This window comes from Pristiophorus japonicus, unplaced genomic scaffold (assembly GCF_044704955.1).
Source record: "Pristiophorus japonicus isolate sPriJap1 unplaced genomic scaffold, sPriJap1.hap1 HAP1_SCAFFOLD_92, whole genome shotgun sequence".
NCBI lineage: Eukaryota > Metazoa > Chordata > Chondrichthyes > Pristiophoridae > Pristiophorus > Pristiophorus japonicus.
Window position 1 is genome coordinate 1,628,620 of NW_027254846.1, and position 23,747 is coordinate 1,652,366.

General features: G+C 42.7%; 1 non-coding gene across 1 annotated transcript; it reads left to right on the forward strand.

Annotated features, from left to right (window-relative positions):
• The first annotated feature begins 19,731 nt into the window (after nucleotides 1-19,731).
• Nucleotides 19,732-19,804, forward strand: trnaa-ugc (transfer RNA alanine (anticodon UGC)). Its single transcript has one exon. It is a non-coding gene; the product is annotated as a tRNA-Ala (tRNA).
• Nucleotides 19,805-23,747: the final 3,943 nt, after the last annotated feature.

Below are 23,747 nucleotides of genomic sequence, written 5' to 3' on the forward strand. Positions count from 1 at the left end.
AGCAGGACATGGTCACAATCGCGGGTTAATGGAGGAGAGCAGCGACTGTTAATCTATATATTCATCGCTCTTGGTATGCAGAAAATCCCCCTTATATCAACAAAACTTTATTTAATCCTGGACACGCAAACTGATCCTTTACTGCCAACTTCACCACTGATCGTATAATCGTAGAGCGATACAACACAGAGGATGACTGTTCGGGCCCATTTTACTTGTGCTGGCTCTTAGAAAAGCTTTCATATTCATCTCATTAAGCTGCCTTTCAACCGTATCCTTTCACATATTTCCCTTGAGTATTTATACAATTACATTTTCAAGGTTACACTACACTTTCATTGCAGTACATTACAGACGATAAGAACTTACTGTGTAAAACCTCACCTTCTCCCCTCTGGTTCTGTTGCGAGTTACCTTAAATCTGTATTGTCCAGTTACCAACTATTTGGCACAGAAAGCAGTTTCTCTATTTTTGCTCAATCGCAGCTAATCGTTAAATATATTCGCTTCTTTTAAATCTCCGACCATCCTTCTCTGATCTGAGGAGGAAAGATCAACTTCTCCCGTCTCACCACAGAATTGAAATCTCAAATCCCTGGTACACTTCTTGTCAATCTCCGCGTTACCATCTCTTTGTCCATGACATGCTTCCTCAAGTATGACGACCTGCGCTGGACACAAAATTCCATCAGGGTTAAATAAAGTGATTTTTGAAAAGATTTAGCATATCTTACTTGCTTTTATATTCTATCCATTTATTTACAAATTTTACATAACAGCCTTTTGAACTTTTCCCGCCATCTTAGAAGACATGTGCATGTCTCCCTGAGCATGCACCCCGTGTAAAATTGGTTTATATTTCGTTTAGTTTATTGCTCCTCATCCTGCCTTCTAAAACCCCTCATTTCACACTTTCCTTTGTGACATTTAATTATCCATATGTCAGCCCAATTTTTGAATCCGTGCATGTTCTCCCCCTGTATGTTACTCATCGTCACTGGCTGTCCCTCGAGCGAGTTTGACATGATTCCACACCAAAGGGAAGGAGTTCGCAGATATTTAAATGAAGGTTCCGTTATTCCAGATGTGAAGTCCACGATTGGAAGATGCCTGTGCGTGGATTCTTTTTATGTCTGCTGACCGTTGCACATCAGCGACGGCACGAGTTTGAGCCGGTGCTTTATTCTTTGCAAGGGTCAGGCAACTAGATCTGCCGCACCGACCTCGTACAGCAGGAGTATAAGAGCTGGAGCTCTGGCCCCTGCAAAATAATCGTCTACCCCGACCTGCGGGAGGACACCACTCCAGTCCCGGAGTGTAAGCCTTTCAGTATGTTACTAACCTCCAATTGTTCTTTGCTGTTATCTGCATATTTATGTCCTGTATACCGAAGCGTAGGTCATTCATATTACAGTTCGCAAAGTAAGTTTGTGTTGCATTTGAAGTCGACTGTCGCGACTATTTGTTTCCATTTACAGGCCGTCACAAAACAATTATTTCTGTGGATTACAGTGTAATATCCCCCGGGACATTCCTGCCCTCACATGTTGCTTTTACAGACAAGGAGAAGCAAATTACATGGATTGCCAGCTTGCAGCTGCAGGGAGCAAATCTGTCACCATCACCATCAGGAATATAGACCACACCAAAGGAGGAAATTATACCTGTCTGCATGAAGCGGAAGTGCGGGGAAAGCGGTAACATCAGATCGGAGTTATCTTGCAAATATAGCTGTAAGAGGTAACTGCGATTCAAAGTGTTATTTTGTTCATCCGATCCCAGTTAAATGTGTTTCTGTTTCATTTGTAGGCTGCATCAGCTATTTTATTTAAGGACAGAGAAGGAAGTATTTTAAACTGGAAGAAGGGGTCTACCCAGCCATTATATGACAGTCAGAATAATCTCGGTGTTGGTAATATTATTGTAAAAAATCCACTCAATTTAGAAATACATTGTTTGATGAATGGCATTTAATACGTAATATTAAGGCAAGGTCGCATCTGACCAACGTGATTGAAACTTTTGAGAAGATATCGAGTAGTTTCAATCAGCGTAGTGCATTTGATGTAGTACACATGTTTTCAGTAAGGCTTTTGACAAGGATATACATGATAAACAGGTCAGAAAATTAAAAGACCACCGGATGAAAGGAAACGTATGTTGGATCCAACATTCACTCAGTGGCAGGAAGCAAAGGTTAATGATCGGCGCGTGTTGTTGCGAATGCAAGGCTGTTTCCAATGTGGTTCCGCCAGGATGAATACTACGTTCCTTCTGTCGCACATAGCAGTGATTTAGATTTCGAAGTAGTAGGCATAATCAAGTTTGCAAATGATGCAGAATTTGGCTTTGCGGTTAATATTGAGGAAGAAAGCTGTGGACTGCAGGGGAAGATACAGTGGAATGATGAGCTGGGCAGAAACGTTGTAAATGAAATGAAATCCGGAGAAGTTTGCGATAATGCATTTGGGGAAGGCTGACAAGGAAATACACAAATACTGAGAAGTGCAGTGGAACGCAGAGACCTTGGAGTTCATGTCAATATACTCCTGAATGTAGCAGGACAGTGGAAAGTTGCATAAGAAGGCACATGTGATAAATATATGTTTTTTAATTAGCAGATTCATAGATGTAAAGAGCAGGGAGGTTATGCTTGAATGGTTTAACACAATACAGCTAGAGTATCTCGCGACGTTTTGGTTTCCACAATACAGGAAAGATGTGATTGTGTGAGAGAGGTTACAGAGATTATAAATGATTTGCCAGGACTGTAAATATTTTGCGATGATTCGATAGGCTGGGTTTCCTTTATTTGGAACAGAGCAGACCTGGGAAGGTTTGTTGATATGTAAAAAGTTATGAGTAGTCCAGACACAATGGATAGAGATGACATTTTTCCCGTAGCAGAGAGGTCAATAACCAGGTACATATATTTAGTGTCATTTGTAGAATGTTTGGAGCGGAGTGGAGGGGAATATTTTTCGCCTGTAGGGTGACGGGGTCTGGAACGCACTGCCAGAAAAGTGGTAGAGGCAGCACACCTAATCAGTTAAAACGAGTGCTTGTATATGCATTTAAACTGCTGTAACGCACAGGGCTATAGAAAAAGTGCTTCGAAGTAAGTTTAGCCTGAATAGGGTTTTCTGCGGCCTGCGCAGTAAACATAGGCCGAATGGCCTCCTTCTGTGCCATAAATTGCTATGTTTCTATGATTAGAACAGGTGCAAAAATGATATTCAGATGTATCAATTCGCCATGGATGGAACGCGTCAGCCGTCCGGTTTACACCCCGCCCAATATTCAGGTGCATTGGCTTTAAAATTCGTCTCGGCTTGTGGCCCAAATCGGACGATATCGGATCGGTCCCCCGGTATATGAAGCACATGAGATCCATCGCCATTGTCTGAAATAGAGCTGACTATCAGGCAGGGCATAAAAGAGGCAGCTGATGTTGCCACGGATAAATATCGCTACCAGTCAAAGAGTTTCCAATCAATTTTTTGCTATTTATTCATGTACTGAAGGAAGAACGAATGCAGTAAACATCGAATGACTTAACTTCTACAATACCGATTAAAGGTTCGATTCACTAGTTTTGTCCTATACTTCTTCACGGATCTCCTCAACATCTAGGATAAAGGAGAGACTGTGAAGCAATAGCATTTCAGCTGACTATATTTTGTAAAAGGTAATTTTAACCCTGCAAGCGAAAAGCACAGAAGGGTCAGATGTTGGAAACAAACAGGAAGTCTGTCGACGTCTGGGTAGCGAGCCGAATGTCCTGACCAAGACCCGCACCTAAAACTTTAGCTCATCTGTTTCTCTCCACATTTGACTCAGTGATCATTCAGAATGAAACTAACATAATCGAACTGATTAATTTCCACACTGTCTCTAATATTTTTGCTGCCAACGAGAATAATTAAACACTCGAGAGGTTCCAGAACCATGGTTAAAATCCAATGACGGTATCAATTAATGAGGCAATTAATACATCGACCAAACTCGATTAATACATTGAGTTTGCACAACACCATATTTATCAAGGTGCACTGTGACATCACCTGCATGACAAACCCCTGCCAACTTACTGATAGCTTTCTTCTGTGGCACTGCATTACTGTTTTTAATTAAGAATACACTGTGAGACAATGTGTCAGTAACTGAGCAATGTTTTCGTAAATGCGCAAAACTAAATAATCGCTGAACAATGATCGTGAGTTTTAGAAACGCTCAATGATGCTATATGGAATGGTACACCTTCGAGCAGAGAAGGATATGGAGGAATTAATAGAACAGTTCAAAATTATGAAAGTTCTTCAACGGCTAGATAATGAGAAACTGTTTCCATAGGCAGGATTGTGAGTAACCAATGGATACAGATTAAAGTCGTTTGGCAACAGAACCACGGCGAAGATGAGATGTTCTTTGATATAGCGAGTTGAATCGAGTTGTTACGATCTGGAAAGTGCTGCCTGAAAGGATTGCGAAGGCAGATTCAAGAGGAACTTTCAAACGTTAACTGACAGGCAACAACAAAATCGAAATTGCAGAGCAAATAGGAAGGGACAGGAGAATGGGAAAAATTGGATAGCTCTTTCAAAGAGCCGGCTCGGGCACCATGGGCCGCTTCAGCTACGTCTGTGCTGCAACATTCTGTGATGCCACCTCAATCATTGAAATTACAACGTTTATTCTGGAGCTCACTTTAGATAGGCTAGTTGTCCAGAGACATTTGTTGTCCTCCCTCAAGCGGCAGATTCTTGATTCTTTGTAGAAGCTGTTTGATAGCTTTGTTCCAACGTGAACATTCATGACATTTAGAAAAATCCATGGTGCTGGAAACTGGTTTTGGCTCTGCTGTGGGTCTGATTTTGATTCTTGCTCTGTCGGGTGTGTGCTTCTGGAAACATAGAAAATAGGAGCAGTAGTAGGCCATTCGGCCCGTCTTCCTGCACCGCCATTTAAAATATTATAGCTCATCCTCTGACACAAAACCGCTTTTTCCAGAAACACCTTGATGCCTTTTGTTTCTAGAAATCTATTCAGCTCCCTGCTCAATATATTTAGTGACTTGACATCCACAGCCTTCTTTGGTAGAAAATTCCACAGGTTCACCATTTTTGAGTGATTTCTTTTCATCATCTCGGTGCAAAAGTTCCTACCCCAGAACCTGAGACTGTGAACCCTTGTCTTGACTACCCAGCCAGCGGAAACATACTCTCCGCATCCAGTTCATCCAAACCTGTCAGAATGATATACGTTTCAATGAGATCCCCTCTCATTCTTCTAAACTCTAGTGAATATTGGCCCAGTCAACCCAATCTCTCCTCATATGACAGTCCTGCCATCCCTGGAATCAGTCTGGTGAACCTTCGTTTCACTCCCTCTCTGGCAAGTATATCCTTTCTTAGGTAAGGAGACGAAAACTTCATACAATAATCTAGGAGCGGTCTCACGAAGGCTCTGTCTAACTGCAGTAAAACATCAATGATCCTGCGCTCAAATCCTCTTGCAATGAAGGTCAACATACCATTTACCTTCTTAAGTGCTGGCTGCACCTGCATGTTTGCTTTCGATTACTCGTGTACAAGGACACCCAGGTCTCTCTGTACATCGACACTTCCCAAGCCATCAGCATTTAAATAATATTGGTCCTGATGTTTTTCATAACAAAGTGGATAACTTTTATTTTATCCACGTTATATTGCATCTGTCATGTGTTTGCCCACGCACTAAACCTATCTCAATCGACTTGCAACGTCTTTGCATGTTCCTCACAACTCAAAATCCCACGTAGTTTTATGTTGTCAGCAAACATTAAAATAATGCATTGTGTTCCCTCATCGAAGTCATTGATATATATTGTGAATAGCTGGGACACAAGCACTGATCTCTGTGTCACCCAACTAGTCACTGCACGTCCCCCTGAAAAAGACACGTTTGCTCATACTCTCTGTTTCCTGTCATTGACCAATTTACAATCCATGCCAAAACATTGTCATCAATCCTATGTGATTTAATGTTGCACACTAATCACTTACGTGGGAGTTTTCAAAGACCATCTGAAATTCCAAATACACTATATCCTTTGGTTTTCCCTTATCTATTCTATCTGTTACATTCCCAAATAACTCCAGTAGGTTTATGAAACATGAATTTCATTTCATAAATCCATGTTGACTTTGTTTAATCCCGTTGATATTATCTAAGTATGCAATTATCACATCCTTTATTATAGACTCCAGCATTTTCCCTACTACTGATGTCATGCTAACCGGTCTGTAGTTGCCCGTTTTCTTCTCCCACATTTTTTAAATAGTGGGGTTACTTTTGCCACCCTCCAATCTGCAGGAACTGTTCCACAAACTGCAGAATGTTGGAAGATGACAAACAATGCATCGATGATTTCCATAGCTACCTGTTTTATTACTCTGGGATGCTGATCATCAGGCCCTGGATATTTATCAGCATTTAATCCCATTAGTTTCCCCAGCAATATTTTCTTAGCAATAAGCTTTTCTTTTATTCCACTTGTTCACTAGTCTCTTGGTTCCCCAGCATTTCTGGGCCGTTATTTATGTCCTTTTCCATGAAGACAGTATCGAAGTATTCATTTAATAGTTCCGCCATTTCTTTATTCAGTTTCTGGCCGTAATGGATCTATATTTGACTTCTGAAAGAAAGGTGGGTTCAACAATATGTCGCAGCTGTTCCATACAGACACACTGTCTAGGGTAACTTTCACCTGTTCTTCACTAGTAGTAACCATCTCCCCCAACCATCTGTTCCCTTTAACCTCTGGCAGTCGGTGTATAGCGATCTCAGCCTCAAAGATGAAATAGCAAATGTCGAAGCGAAGAGAGACTGCAGTAAAAATTCGATCTGGGTGTCAGCAGAACATTGGCCATATCGTACAAGCCGCTTGTTAACTCTCCTCTTCCTCCTGAACCTCTTCTCTCGTTTTAAACGTTGGTAATTGCAAAGTTATTTCTGGTTCTTCATAGACAGCGTCCCTGCATCCATTCTCTGCCATTTGCACAGCAAGCTGCAGCAGCCTAGTCATAACATTGCATCCGATGACATCTTCAGCCTTTGCTGGGAAGTCACAATTGCTGTGTCCATGATTGTGCACTTTGAACCACCCATTTACATCAACTATATCCTGCACATTAATTATTTGGCTGATATGTCTGTGGCAATCTTTACTCGCTACCTTCACTGCATTCAGTTATAATTCTTAACCTCCACAATAGGAAAGATGCTTCATATGGCCCAGAAAATCGTTTCTGACGGTGGCGCAAAATCGCCTCTCTTTATATGCAGCGCGTGATATTCAGTTTCTTTGCAGTAAATTATCTGATACCGCACTTTTCACGCCCCAGGCCAAGACGAAATTATAGGCTGGGGTCTGACATAAGAAAGCAAGAACTTAAGATTTTGGTGCAGGGGCAGGCCATTCAGCCCGACGAACCTGTCCGTCATTGAATAAAATCATGGCTGCTTTGACCATGGACTCAGCTCCAATTCCTTGCCCTGTGCTAATAATCCTTCAATCCATTATGGAACAGCAATTGTCTATCTCTACCTTAACTATGTTCAATAACCCATTCTCCACAGCTCTCTGCGGCACATAATTCCACATATTTCCTACTCTTTCAGAAAATAACTTCCTCCTCATCTCAGTTTTAAATGGGCGACGTTATTCTTAAACAATACCGCCTCGTTCTGGATTCCACATCGAGTGGAAACATCCTCTCTGCATCCATCATGTCGAGCCTCACCAGGACGTTATATGATTCAATAAGATCTGCTCTCATTCTTCGAAACTCTAATGACCATATGCCCAAACAATTTATCCGTTTTTCATATCTGCTGATTTCCTGAATCATTCTAGTGAACCTTCCCTGAACTGCAAGCATATCCTCCCATAAATAAGGAGAGAAAATTTGCACCCAGTGCTCTAGGTGTGGCCGCACCAAGACCCTGTGCAGTTGTTCCAGGACTTCCCTGCATTTATACTCACCCTCTTGCAATAAAAAAATAACACTCTATTTGCCTTCTTGATTATTTGCTGGAACTGCCAACGAACATTTTTTTATCATGCACAAGGACTCCCAGGTTCCTCTGAATTGCAACTTTTTTTAGGTTCTCTGATTTAAATAATAATTAGCTTTTTGTGTCATGCAAAAATGCATAACTCAGTCATTCCCACATGATACTCCATCTGCCAAATTTCTGCCAAACTTGCTTATCCTGTTTATCTCGCTTTGATGATTTTTGTTTCCTCCTCACAATTTGCTTTCCCACCCTCTTTGTATCATCGCCAAAATTGGCTACATTCCACTCAATCCTCAAAGAACTCCAGCAAATTTGTCAAACGTGATTTAATTTTCACAAAGCAATGCTGAATCTGGTTGACACTATTATACACTTTTCCAATTACCATGGTTTCAGGGTGGCCAAGTCTGGGAATTAAACATACAGGGTATCTGACGATTCGGAAAGATAGACAAGAAGTGCAAGGAGGTGGGGTAGCTCTCTTAATAAAGGATGATATCAGGACTATTGTGAGAGACGATATTGGCTCGAATGAACAAAATGTTGAATCATTTTGGGTGGAGATTAGAGATAGTAAGGGGAAAAAGTCACTGTTGGGTGTAGTTTATCGGACCCCAAATAATAACTTCACTGTGGGGCGGGCAATAATCAAGGGAATAAAGGAGGCATGTGAAAAAGGAACGGCAGTAGTCATGGGGGATTTTAATCTACATATCGATTGGTCAAATCAAATCGCACGGAGTAGCCTGGAGGAGGAATTCATAGACTGCATACGGGATTGTTTCTTAGAACAGCATGTTAAAGAACCTACAAGAGAGCAAGCTATCTTAGATCTGGTCCTGTGTAATGACACCGTAAAAATAAACGATCCCTGTGTAAAAGATCCTCTCGGAATGAGTGATCACAGTATGGTTGAATTAGTAATACAGACTGAGGGGGAGGAAGTTTTGTCAAAAAAGAGCGTACTATGCTTAAACAAAGGGGACTACAGTGGGATGTGGGCAGAGTTGACGACAGTAGACTGCAAACACAGACTAAACGATGGCACAATTGAGGAACAGTGGAGGTCTTTTAAAGAGCTCTTTCATAGTGCGCAACAAAAATATATTCCAGTGAAAAAGAAGGGCGGTAAGAGAAGGGATAACCAGCCGTGGATAACCAAGGAAATAAAGGAGGGTACCAAATTAAAGTCCAATGCGTATAAGGTGGCCAAGGTTAGTGGGAAACTAGAAGATTGGGAAAATTTAAAACAACAGCAAAGAATGACTAAACAAGCTATAAAGAAAGGAAAGATAGATTACGAAGGTAAACTTGCGCAAGACATAAATCAGACAGTTAAAGCTTTTACAGATATATAAAACGGAAAAGAATAACTAAAATAAATGTTGGTCCCTTAGAAGAGGAGAAGGGGGATTTAATAATGGTAAATTTGGAAATGTCTGAGACCTTAAACAATTACGTTTTATCGGTCCTCACAGTGGAAACCATGCCAAAAATTGCTGGTCAAGGGAAAGTGGGAAGGGAGGACCTTGAGACAATCACTATCACTAGGGGGGTAGTGCTGGACAGGCTAATGGGACTCAAGGTAGACAAGTCACCTGGTCCTGATGAAATGCATCCCAGGGTAATAAAATAGATAGCGGAAGTTATAGCAGGTGCATTCGGTATAATCTTCCAAAATTCTCTGGACTCTGGGGAGGTACCAGCGGATTGGAAAGCAACTAATGTAAGGCCTCTGTTTAAAAAAGAGGGCAGACAAAAGGCAGGGAATAATAGGCCGGTTAGTTTAACAACTGTAGTGGGGAAAATGCTTGAAACTATCATTAAGGAAGAAATAGCGGAACATCTAGATAGGAATAGTGCAATCAAGCAGACGCAGCATGGGTTCATGAAGGGGAAAGCATGTTTAACTAATTTACTGGAATTCTTTGAGAATATAACGAGCATGGTGGATAGAGGTGTTCCGACGGGTGTGGTGTATTTTTATTTTCAAAAGGCATTCGATAAGGTGCCACACAAAAGTTTACAGCAGAAGGTAAATGTACATGGAGTCAGAGGAAATGTATTAGCATGGATAGAGAATTGCCAGAAGAACAGAAAGCAAAGAGTCGGGATAAATGGGCCCTTTTCGGGTTGGAAATCAGTGTTTAGTGGTGTGCCACAGGCATCGGTGCTGGGACCACAACTGTTTGCAATATACATCGATGACCTGGAAGAGGGGACAGAGTGTATTGTAACAAAATTTGCAGATGACACAATGATTAGTGGAAAAGCGGATTGTGCAGAGGACACAGAAATGCTACAAAGAGATTTAGATCGGTTAAGCGAATGGGCTAAGGTTTGGCAGATGGAATTCAATGTCGGAATGTGTGAGGTCATCCACCTTGAGAAAAAAAAAACAGTAAAAGGGAATATTATTTGAATGGGGAGAAATTACAACATGCTGCCGTGCAGAGGGACCTGGGGGTCCTTGTGCATGAATCCCAAAAAGTTAGTTTGCAGGTGCAGCAGGTAATCAGGAAGGCGAATGGATTATTGGCCTTCATTGTGAGAGGGATAGAGTATAAAAGCAGGGAGGTCCTACTGCATCTGTATAGGGTATTGGTAAGGCCGCACCTGCTGTACTGCGTGCAGTTTTGATCACCTTACTTAAGGAAGGATATACTGGCTTTGGAGGGGGTGCAGAGACGATTCACTAGGCTGATTCCAGTGATGAGGGGGTTACCTTATGATGCTAGATTGAGTAGACTGGATCTTTACTCGTTGGAGTTCAGAATGGTGAGGGGTGATCTTATGGAAACATTTAAAATGATGAAAGAGATCGACAAGATAGAGGCAGGGAGGTTGTTTCCACTGGTAGTGGAGACTAGAACTAGGGCTCAAAGCCTCAAAATACGGGGGAGCCAATTTAAAACCGAGTGGAGAAGGAATTTCTTCTTCAAGAGGATTGTGAATCTGTGGATTTATCTGCCCAAGGAAACAGTTGAGGCTAGCTCATTGAATGTATTCAAGTCACAGATAGATACATTTATAACCAATAAGGGAATTAAGGGTTGCGGGGAGCGGGCGGGTAAGTGAAGCTGAGTCCACGGGCTGATCAGCCATCATCTTATTGAATGGCGGAGCAGGCTCGAGAGGGCAGATGACCTACTCCTGTTCCTAATTCTTTTGTTATGTTCTTATCTTCTTATGACTTTCAGTCGGTAGGTCATTTCGTTATGTTAAGAAAATTTAAAGTTTACAGATTTTATCAACAAGAAGAGCAACTGGAAACAAATAGGCAGCGTGCAGTGGAGAGAGAGAGATAGAGGGGCGTGGGATCAGGAGATGGAGGGTGTTGAGAAAGAGAGAGAGAAAGAGAGAGAGAGGGAGAGAAAGAGGAAGAGAGAGATGGAGCAGGAGAGAGAGAGAAAGAGAGAGTGTGAGAGAGAGAGAGAGAGAGAGAGAGAGAGAGAGAGAGAGAGTGAGCGAAAGCGAGCCAATTTACCTGTTTTTGAGCAAACACTCCTCTTTCTAAATGTAATTGCTTTGTTTCTGGAGCTACTTCCTCTGCATTGAACACATTTCCGTGTTTCTGGAGTATCTAATTCCCCAGTTTCTGCAGCGCCCAATTCGACAGTTTCTGTAACTCCTATTTCTCAACTTTCTAGATGTAATTACCCTGTTCCTGGAGTTAATACCCCTGTTTCTGGAACTCATGTTTTTTCTCGAGTTACTAATATCGAGATTGTGGATATCATAGAGCATCTGATTCTGGAGGTAACTCCTCTGTTTCTGGTCCTAAATCAACGGTTTCCGGATCTAATATGCTTTTTCTGAGGAAGATTCCTGTGGAGTCATTAATTTCCTTTTTTTGGTGCTCCAAATTGTGCAGTTTATGACGCGCATAATTGTCTTTTTTACGGGTCTAGTAGTTTGCTGATATATATGGCTCCGAATTGTCCTGTTTATAGTGCGCTCTCCTAATGACCCGTTAACATGAACAGAAAATTCCCCTTTTCTGGAGGTAACTCTCCTCTTTCTAAACCCAATTGGTCTGTTTCTGCAGATCATTGCTCTGCACTTTGATCATTTCTGTGTTCCTGGAGCACGCTTCCTCTGTTTCTGCATCTCCTCATTGCCATGTTTCTGGAGCTAATTCACTGTTTCTGGCGATTTTAATTTACCAGTTTCTGAAACCCCAACGTTTCATCTTTCGAGACCTAATTCCACAGTTTCTCGACTTCATTCCCTTGTTTCTGGAGCTAATTACGTTATTTCTTCGCTAATTCCCGTGTTCCTGGAGCTCCTACTTCCCCACTTTCTGTGGCTCCTAATTCCGCTGTTCTTGGGCGCAATTCTCCTGTTTGTGTAGCTAATTCAGCTGTATCTGGAGCTAATATCTTTTTTGCCGGAGAAAATCCCATAGTTTCTCGAGATACTCGTCCCCCTCTTTCTGGAGGTTTTTAATTGTTTGCGGAGCAACTTTTTGACCTTTTTCTGAAGCAACTAATTATCGTATTTAAGTGTCTCCTGGTTTTATATATATATATATCTATATATCTCTGAAATGTCTTGTTGATGGTGCGCTCTCCTAACTCCCCTGCTGCAAGGACCTCCTTCTGGAGCTAACTCTGCTCTTTGTAAACGCAATTCCCTTGTTCCAGGGGCTAATGACCTCGCAACTGTAGCTGAAATGTTCTCTGTTTCTGTCGCACCTGATTCTCTCACTTTCTGTAGCAAATCGCGGCATAATTGACCGCTTTCTGGAAGTCCTCATTCTTCTGTTTCAGGTGCACTTAATTACCCAGTGTGTGTTTACTCAAATATTTCCGGAGGTAGTTCCCTGGTTTACGGAATAAAATCTTGTAATTAAGGATATCCCACTCCCTCTGATTCTGGACATATTTTCATTATTCCGGGGTTAGTTTCAATGCTGTTGGAGCTGCTAAATGCCATTGTACGGGAGCTCCCAGTGTGGCTGTTGCTGAAGTTCCTACTGCCCCAGGTTATGCTCGTCTTATTTCCCCTGTTTCTGGAGCTATTCCAGTTGTTTGTGGCGTTCCTAATTCCCCTGTTTCTGGAGCTCAAATTGTGCTGTGTATGAAACACCTAATTGTGCTTTTTATGTTGCTAGCATTTACCGATATATTTGGCCCCGAATTATTCTGCTTATGGTGCGCTCTCCTAATTCCACTGCTACAGGAATAGCTAGTTTACCTGTTTCATAAACCAACGTTTCTCTTTCTAAATGTTATTCCTTTGTTTCTAGAACTACTTCCGCTGTGTTAGAAAAATTCCTGTGTTTCTGGAGCTCATAATTCCTCAGTTTCTGCAGCGCTCAATCCGGCAGCTTCTGTAACTCCTAGTGCTCATCTTTCGAGTTCTATTTCGCTTGTTTCTGGAGCTAATACTCTTGTTTCTGAACTAATTCCAGTATTCCTGGAACTCCTAATTCCCCTGTTCCAGGAGCTACTTATCCCTGCTTCTGGAGCTCATCTTTTTCTGCCGCTCCGAATATCCCACATTGTGGATCTCCAAATGCATTTGTTTCTGGAGCTCAATCCACTGTTTCTATTGCTAATTCACTGTTTCTGGAGCTACCGATTTTTCTGGGGAAAATTTCTCTGGATCTCCTAATTTCCCTTTTGTCTGGAGATCCAACATGTGCTGTTTATGAAGCACATCATTGTCCTTTTTACGTGTCTAGTAATTTGACGACATATATGGCTCCGAATTGATCTGTTTATGGTGCGCTCTCCTATTTACCCTATAACATGAACAGAAAATTCATCTTTTCTGGAGGTAACTCTCCTCTTTCTAAACGTAATTCCCCTGTTTCTGGAGCTAATTGCGCTGTACTGTGATTATTCCTGAGTTCCTGGATCTCGCTTCCCTTGTTTCTGCAGTTTCCATTGCCCTGACTCTCCCGCGAATTCCACTCTTTCTGGAGCTGCAAATTTACCAGATCTATAACTCCTACGTTCATCTTTCAAGACTTATTCCACAGTTTCTAGACATAATTCCCCTGTTTCTGGCGAAAATCTCCCGATTCCTGGAGCACCTACTTCCCCTCTTTCTGCGACTCCGAATTTCGCTCTTCCTGCAGGAAATACTGCTGTTTCTTTGGTAATTCAACTGTTTCTTGTGCTAAAAAAAAGGAGGGAACGAGGAAACAGGTAATTATAGACCGCTTAGCCTGACATCAGTAGTGGAGAAAAAGTTGGAATCAATTATTAAAAACGAAGTAGCAGCACACTTGGAAAGCAGTGACAGGATCGGTCCAGGTCAGCATGGATTTATGAAGTGGAAATCATGCTTGACAAATCAAAGAATTGTTTGAGGTTGTAACTAGTAGAGTGGACAAGGGAGAACCAGTGGATGGTGTATTTGTACTTAGAAAAGGCTTTTGACAATTTCGCACACAAGAGATTGGTGTGCAAATTTAAAGCACGTACTATTGACGTGGATAGAGAACTGGTTGGCAGACAGAAAGCAGAGAGTCGGGATAAACGGGACCTTTTGAGAATATCAGACAGTGAATGGTGGACTGTCGCAGGGCTCACTGCTGCGACCCCAGCTATTTACAATATACATCAATGATCTGGATGAAGGCATTGAGTGTAACATCTCAAATTTTGCAGATGACACTAAGCAGGGTGGCGATGTGAGCTGTGTGGAGAATGCTAAGAGGCTGAAGAGTGATTTGGACAGGTAACGTGAGTGGCCAAATGCATGGCATATGCAGTATAAAGTGGCTAAATGTGAGGTTATCCACTTTGGTGAAAGAAACACGAAGTCACAATATTATCTGAATTGTGACAGATTAGGAAAACAGGAGGTGCGACGAGACCTGTGTGTCATGGTAGTTCAGTTATTGAAAGTTAGCATGCAGATGCAGCCTGCGGTGAAGAAGGCAAATGGAGTGTTGGCCTTCATATCAAGGGGATTTGAGTATAGGGACAGGGAGGTCTTTCTGCAGATTTACAGGGCTTTGGTGAAGCTTCACCTGAGGTATTGTGTTCAGTTTTGGTCTCCTAACGTGAGGAAAGACGTTCTTGCTATTGAGGGAGTGCAGGGAAGGTTCACCAGACTGATTCCTGGGATGGCAGGACTGATATATGAGGAGAGATATGGATCATCTGAGCATGTGTTCACTGAAGTTTAGAAGGATGAGAGGTGATCTTATATAAACATAAAACATTGTGACGGGACTGGACAGGTTAGATGCAAGAAGAGTGTTCCTGATGTTGGCGAAGTCCAGACCCATGGGACAGAGTCGAAGGATAAGGGGTAAGCCCGTTAGGACTGAGATGAGGAGAACCGTCTTAACTCAGAGAGTTGTTAATCTGTGGAATTCTCTACCGCAGAGAGTTGTTGATGCGAGTTCATTGGATACATTCAAGTGGGAGTTAGATATGAGACTTATGGTTAAAGGGATCAAGTGGTATTAAGAGAAAAACGGACAGCGGTACTTCGGTGAATGATTAGCCGACCGGCCTACTCCTTCACATATTTTCTATGTTTCTATGTTTCTACTACCTTTTTTTCTGCAAAGATATCCATGGTTTGTGGAAGTACTAGTTCCCCTCTTTCTGGAGATTCTGAGTTGTTTGTAGAGTCCCAAATTGTCCTTTTTCTGGAGCTCCAAATTGCACTGTTGATGAAGCACCTAATTGTCCTATTTAAGTGTCTAATAGTTTTATATATATATGTATATGTACAAAATGTCCAGTTTATGGTGCACTCTCCTAATTCCCCTGCTGCTAATTCACCTCTTTCTAGAGCTAACTCTTCTCTTTCTAAACATAATTCCCCTGTTTCTGGAGCCAAAACTCTAGTCTCCGATCTAATTCCAGTATTCCTGGAATTCCTAATTCCCCTCTCTGCAGCTCCTAATTCCCATGTTCCCGGAGATAATTTCCCTGTTTCTGGAGCTCATATTTTTTCTGGAGTTCATAATATCCAAATTGTGGATCTCCTAATTCATCCTTTTCTGGAGGTAGCTCCCATGTTTCTGTTGTTAATTCAACGGTTTCTGAAGCTAATATATTTTTTTGTCTGGGGAAAGTTCCTGTGGAGCTCTTAATTCTTTCTGGAGCTCCAAATTCCGCAGTTTATCAAGCACATAATTGTCCTTTCTACATTTCTTGTAGTTTGCCGATATATATGGCTCCAAATTGTCCTGTTTATGGTGCGCTCCCCTAATGACCCTGCAACATGAATAGAAAATTCACCATTGCTGGAGGTAACTATGCTCTTTCTTAACGTAATTCCCCTGTTTCTGGAGTTAATTGCGCTGTACTGTGATTATTACTGTGTTCTTCGAGCTCTCTTCCCATGCTTCTGCAGCTGCCCATTGCCCTGTTTCTGGAGCAAATTAATCTGTACATTGATTATGAGAAGGGGGATGAGATGATGAGAAGGGAAGTTGAGAAAGGGATTTAATAATGGGAAATGTGGAAATGGCTGAGATCTTAAGCAATTATGTTGCTTAGGTCTTCACAGTGGAAGACACAAGAAGCATGCCAAACATTGCTGGTCACAGGAATGTGGGAAAGGAGGACCTTTGAGACAATCTCTATCACTAGGAGGATAGTGCTGGACAGGCTAATGCGACTCAAGGTAGACAAGACCCCTGGTCCTGATGTAATGCATCCCAGGGTATTAAACAAATGGCTAAAGTTATAGCAGATGCATTCATCATAATCTACCAAAATTCTCTGGACTCTGGGGAGGTACCAGCGGATTGGAAAGCAGCTAATGCAACGCCTCTGTTTATAAAAGGGGGCAGACAAAAGGCAGGTAACTATAGGCCGGTTAGTTTAACGTCTATAGTGTGGAAAATGCTTCAAACTATCATTAAGGAAGATATAGCGGGACATCTAGACAGGAATAGTGCAATCAAGCAGGCGCAGCATGGATTCATGAAGGGGAAATCATGTTTAACTAATTTATTGGAATTCTTTGAGGGTATAACGAACATGGTGGATAGAGGTGTACCGACGGATGTGTTGCATTTAGATTTCCAAAAGCTATTCGATAACGTGCCACACAAAAGGTTACTGCAGAAGATAAAGGTACGCGGAGTCAGAGGAAATGTATTGGCATGAATCGGGAATTGGCTGGCTAACATAAAGCAGAGAGTCGGAATAAATGGGTCCTTTTCGGATTGGAAATCGGTGGTTAGTGGTGTGCCACAGGGATCGGTGCTGCGACCACAACTGTTTACAATATACATAGAAGACCTGGCAGAGGGGACAGAGTGTAGTGTAAACAATTTGCAGATGACACAAAGATTAGTGGGAAAGCGGGTTGTGTAGAGGACACAGAAAGGCTGCAAAGAGATTTAGATCAGTTAAGCGAATGGGCTAAGGTTAGGCAGATGAAATACAATGTCGGAAAATGTGAGGTCATCCACCTTGGGAAGAAAAACAGTAAAAGGGAATATTATTTGAATGGGGAAAAATTACAACATGCTGAGGTGCAGAGGGACCTGGGTGTCCTTGTGCATGCATCCCAAAAAGTTAGTTTGCAAGTGCAGCAGGTAATCAGGAAGGCGAATGGAATGTTGGCCTTCATTGCGAGAGGGATGGAGTACAAAAGCAGGGAGGTACTTCTGCAACTGTATATGGTATTGTTGAGGCCGCACCTGGAGTACTGCGTGCAGTTTTGGTCACCTTACTTAAGGAAGGATATACTCGCTTTGGAGGGGGTACAGAGACGAATCACTTGCCTGATTCCAGAGATGAGGGGGTTACTTTATGATGATATAATGAGTACACTGGGTCTTTACTCGTTGGAGTTCAGAAGGATGAGGGGTGATCTTGCAGAATCATTTAAAATAATGAAAGGGATAGACAAGATGGAAGCAGAGAAGTTTTCTGTTCTGGTCGGGGAGACTAGAACTAGGTGGCACAGCCCCAAAATACGGGGGAGCCAATTTAAAACCAAGTTGAGAAGGAATTTGTTCTCCCAGAGTGTTGTGAATCTGTGGAATTCTCGGTCCAGGGAAGCAATTGAGGCTAGCTCATTGAATGTATTCAAGTCACCGATAAGGGACTCAAGTCACAGATTCCCAATAAGGGAATTAAGGTTTATGGGGAGCGGGTAGGTAAGTGGAGCTGCGTCCATGCTCAGATCAGCCATGATCTTGCTGAATGGCGGAGCAGGCTCGAGGGGCTAGATGGCCTACTCCTGTTCCTAATTTCTATGTTCTTATGTTCTTATTAATTTTTCCTGTGCTCCTCAGCTCACATCCCATGTATTTGCAGCTCCCCAGTGCTCTGTTTCTGGAGCGAATTCCTACTGTTTCTGTAGCTTCTAATTTACTAGTTTAGATAACTCCTACTTTTCTTCTTTCAAGACCTAATTGCACATTTTCGAGAACTAATTCCCTTGTTTCTGGCGCTAATTCCCTTGTTTCTGCGCGACTTCCCCTGTTACTGCAGCTCCTTGTTGCTCTCTTTCTGTGACTCCTAATGTCCGTGTTCCTGGAGGGAATTCCTCTGTTCTGTAGCTAATTCCGCTGTTTCTGAACATATTATCTATGCTTGCAGAGCAAATTCGATAGTTTTTGGAAGTCCTTGTTCCCCACTTTCTGCAGATTCTGAGTTGCTTGCGCAGCTCCAAATTGTCCTTATTCTGGAGCTCCAAATTGCACTGATGATGAAGCACCTTATTGTCCTATTTAAGTGACTATTAATTATATATATATATATATGCATCTTGGAAATGTCCTGCTTATGGTGCGCTTTCATAAATCCCCTGCTGCAGGGACAGCTAAGTCGCCTCTTTCGAGAGCTAATTCTGCTCTTTCTAAACACAATTACCCTGTTTCTGAAGATAATTCCAGTATTCCTGGAACTCCTAATGCCCCTCTCTGCAGCTCCTACTTCCACTGTTTCTGGAACTAATTCCCCTGTCTCTAGAGCTCATGTGACCATTGCTGTGACCATGTAAGCAGTGAAATATATTGAAGAGCAAGGGTCTGGTTATTGTGAAAGAGCAAACAAAATATACATTGTGGAAGAATAACATCGAAAATAAATGTGACCCCAACAACCAGAAAGAAGATTAAATGCTGAGTCCTTTTAGCAAAAAACTCCTTTCCCAAACATTTCTCTGACCGAAACTTCACAAAACAAAAATTATGCATTTAAAGTCATTACACCCGAATCTTCGCGCACCCGAATCTTCTCCATCAGATGCCGCTAGTTGTGCCGAATGAATGCATGTCCCTTTGCAATATTCAGCTTCGAGGCACACTACTAAATGTGCCACTAAGTTATTGAATAACAGAATAATGGAATGGTTACAGCACGGAAGAAGGCCATTCAGCCCATCGAGCCCATGCCTACTCTCAAGAAGTCCCACATCCGCGTCATTTACCAGCAGCTGTGCATTTTTTTCCTTCAGATACTGATCCAACTCCCTTTGGAAAGATAAGATTGAGTCTGCCTCCGCCGCCTTTAAAGCAGTGTATTCCAGATTCTAACCATTTGCTGCGAGATGGCCACCTCCTGGTCCTATGTATAAAGTCCGAGAAAAACGGGATCAATTCCTACCACACTCACAACCTTGCTAAATATAGCAACTTCATTCTGTTCGCGCAATGCAAGCTCCTGATGTGCAGGGCAGCTGTTGAGGTTAAAGCTCTGTTTAGGTTCCCGACATTTATTCTGTCGCAGCGTTTCCGTACTGTAGTGGTTATCAAGTTTGCCTTGCACGCAAAAAGTCCCCGGTTCGAAACCGGGCGGAGGCATTTCGCAAACCTGTTCAATTATTGATTAGAAAAAATTGAATAATTCATATTCATGGTTCAATATTAACAGAGTGCAGTGCCTCACGACGATGTTGCATTTGCTGATTTTGTGTACCGTTCTGTACAAACTCAAACTCTACACAGTGTCTCTCAGTTCGTCTCGTTTCCAGCCCTGAAGGGGATAAACACATCTGAAAGCTGCACATTCCATTCACTCAGTTGACCTGTGGGAGACTATTAAAGGATCCTGCCGCGCTGCCTCGCTTCACAACAGAAAATCGAAGCCACAAAGAAACCAAGAGACTAAACGCTCTTCCCCAGCTCCAGATTTACTGAGGGCGGGACAAGCCCCAACATTCCAGTCACGCGAAGTCCAGAACCAGGGGACATCATCGAAGGATAAGGATTAGAACTGAGATTATGGAGAAACATCTTCACTAAGAGAGTTGTTAACCTGTGGAATTCCCTACCGCAAAGAGTTGTTGCAGCCACTTCATTGGATATATTCAACGGGGAGTTAGATATGGCCCTTATGGCTAAAGGGATAAAGTTGTGTGGAGAGAAAGCAGGAAAGGGGTACTGAGGTGAATGATCAGCCATGATCTTATTGAATGGTGGTGCAGGAAGAAAGGGCCGAATGGCCTATTCCTGCACTTATTTTCTTTGTTTCTATTTTTCTATCCAGATGATAAATAGCATTCATGTATAAGCTGACAGAAATCAATAAACTGCTGTCTGTCGCTCTTTGAGGAAAAATGGAGCCAGCTGATATATCACTACGGCCATGCCAGTCTGAAAAAGTCTATTCTCGGAGACGAGACAGACTAACACCTGGTAAGTATTTGGAAGTGAGACGGACTGTGAATACGACGTGCTGTAGACTGTTGCTTCCACCATCGGCTGCTCACAACATTCACACGGGCTTCAACCAATCAGCAAACAGTTAGCATCTCCCCCCTTCATTCAATTTCTCTCTCACTCTCTACTTATTTTTCCAAATCTTTGCTGTTCATTCTCCTGCTGCCTCAATAAAACGGAGATATTGTGCTATAAATATCACATCGTAGCTTATTTGTGTCACAAAGTAGGAACAGGTCTGATATGTACTTGGATAGAAGTCTTAATACCAGGTGTACTCGGCTTTTCCAATTAATGGAGGTTGTCGCTGCCTTCATTCAGCACTCCATTTGGAGTTCATTCCTACGCTTTCAACAACTCTCCCTCTAGCTCTCCCTCTCGCCCCCTCTCTCTCTCTCTCTCTCTCTCTCTCTCTCTCTCTCTCTCTCTCTCTCTCTCTCTCTCTCTCTCCAATGGACTCAGACCTGATTTGTAATTGCAATGGAGACTCGGGCTTATATTTTTTCTGTGTTAGCCAGTGATGGCGCGAAGATAGACAGAAAAGAAGGAGGAAACAGGTAAAAGGAAACGTAAGAAGTACAAATGCTTATGAGCTGTTCGGTAGCATTCAAGTATGGCCTGACAGAAAGCAATAAGCTGCTGTCTATCGCTCTATCTGTAAAGAGAGAGCCAGCTGTTAGATATCTACGGCTATACCAGTCTGCAAAAGTCTGCTTTCACATGCGAAGCAGAGTAAGGCCTGGTTAGTACTTGGAATGGAGACCGACAGGGAATACCAGGTGCTGTAGACTTTTGGTGCCACCACAGGCTACTCGCAGCATTCACACTGCCGTCAAACTATCAACAAGCTGTTCGGTGCTCCCTTCTGCATTCAATTTCTCATTCACCCTCTTGCCTTATTTTTCCAAATCTTTGCTGCTCATTCTCCTGCTTCCATAGAAAGTCAAGGGGGTCCACACACAACTGAACAAAAAATACAGCAACAAAACAAACGAGCAAAACAACGCACGCACACCTGTATGTCCTTGTCATCCACAACATTTTCGATCAAACTCAGACATTGCGCTATAACTACTACAACGTAGCACATTTCTGCACCAAAGTAGGGACAGGTCTATTTAGTATTTGGATATGATTCACAATGCCAGGCGTACAAAGCTTTTCCTATTAGTCAAGATTGCTGCTGCCTTCATTCAGCACTCCATTTGCTGTTTTTTCCAATGCTTTTTATGCAAATCTCACTCTCTCTCTCTCTCTCTAATAGCCACTGGCCTGATTGTACTGAGCAAAGCAGGCCCGGGTTTAACTTTGTGTGTGTGTTAGCGAGAGATGGCGCGAAGAGAGATTGAAAGCAAGGCGGGAAGGCAGGTAAAAGGAAATGTAAGAAGAGGAAATGCTTCCGAGTTGATAAACAGCATTCATGAATGAGCTGACTAAAATAAATAAGCAGCTGCCTGTCGCTCTTTGAGTAAAGAGAGAGCCAGATGTTATATCGCTACGGCCATGCCAATCTGAAAATGTCTGATCTCGGATACGAAGTAGCGTAAGGTCTGGTTAGTACTTGGACGGGAGACCGACTGCAAATACCAGGTGCTGTAGACTTTTACTGTCATCACAGGCTGCTGGCAACATTTACACTGCCATCAAACAATCAACAATTTGTTCACTTCTCCCTCCAGTATTCAATTTCTCTCCTACCACCTCCCTTTATTTTTCCAAATCTTTGCTGCTCATTCTCCTGCTGCCATCGAAAGTCAAGGGGGTCCACACACAACTAAACCAGAAACACAGCAACAAAATAAACGTGCAAAAAAACACACCCAAACCTATAAGTCCTTCGCACGCAAAGCATCCTTGACCAAACCGGCCGCTACTGTCCCTGACCGAAGGGTCCCCGTATCGGGCTCTTCTAGCACTGTCCGAAGCGGCCCCGTACCGGTCGCTACTATCCCGGGCCAAAGCAGTCTGCAACGGATTCGGGGAACGCATAGCCGGCCGAAGGGCCTCCGCGACGAGATGCCAACAGGATCCGAGGAAGTGGAACCGGCTGAAGGGACTCCGAGGCCGCCGCTCAATCCACCGAAGTGAATCCGAGGCCGGCGCTGACTCGACGGAAGGGACCGAAGAGGTGGCGTCGTCTTACATGCCCAACCAACCTTTATTAATGTTTAAACGTTTACCCAACTTTTAAACTTAATAAACAATCTGGGAGACCTTTTGAAGCTTAGAGTTTAGATTCTCAATCGAAATAATATTAAATAGCTATTATTAATCCACATCTTTGACTTTTAACAACTTTTAGAAACTTTATAAATTGGGGAAAATTTTTTAATCTATTATTGATTTACATCTTAGACTTTTAACACCACTTAGAAACGTTTTAAAACTTTCAACAACCGTTAGAGTCTCTTGAAATAAATTGGTAATCTTTATCAAATTTTAATTTTTATAATAACTTTGGAAGTCAACTTCCTAATGCCGGCCCCCTAACCTAGCCTCGGAGAATCTACCTTCAATGGCGCTATCCGGCGCTAGGCTGGCGGCCAACACTTAGCTCGAGGCAATTAGCTTTATAGAGCTGTGCCTCGGCTTCAGTAGCCTTGGACCCTCTTGCCACTGGACGAAGACCTTAATCTAAGCCCGTGTGGTTGCCGGTGTGCAGCGGCCACCAACCTTAAAAAAACCCACGCACACTCATCTTCCACTTCGTCAGTATGAAGTTTTGGACATCGAACTTCAGGTCCCTCAAAGACAATCCTCACAGCATCAGGTCGGTATGCCGCGCAGCCATAGTTGCCCGGGCACTCAGACGTTTTCACTTTGACATCGCCGCCCGAAGCGAGACGTAGTGGGCAGGGGAAGGGCAGTTCAAGGAAAATGGTCGAGGTCACACCTTCCTTTGAAAGGAAAACCAGAGGCAGAACGCAGCCTTCAATGAGTCGGCTTTGCCTTCAATAATGTGCTGGTCGACCGCCTCAAAGATTCCACCTGTGGGGTTAACGAATGCCACATGACTCTCCGTAGCATCCTATATCGGAGCCAATGTGCCACAGTCATCAGTGCGTAGGCCTCTACCCTCGATGCA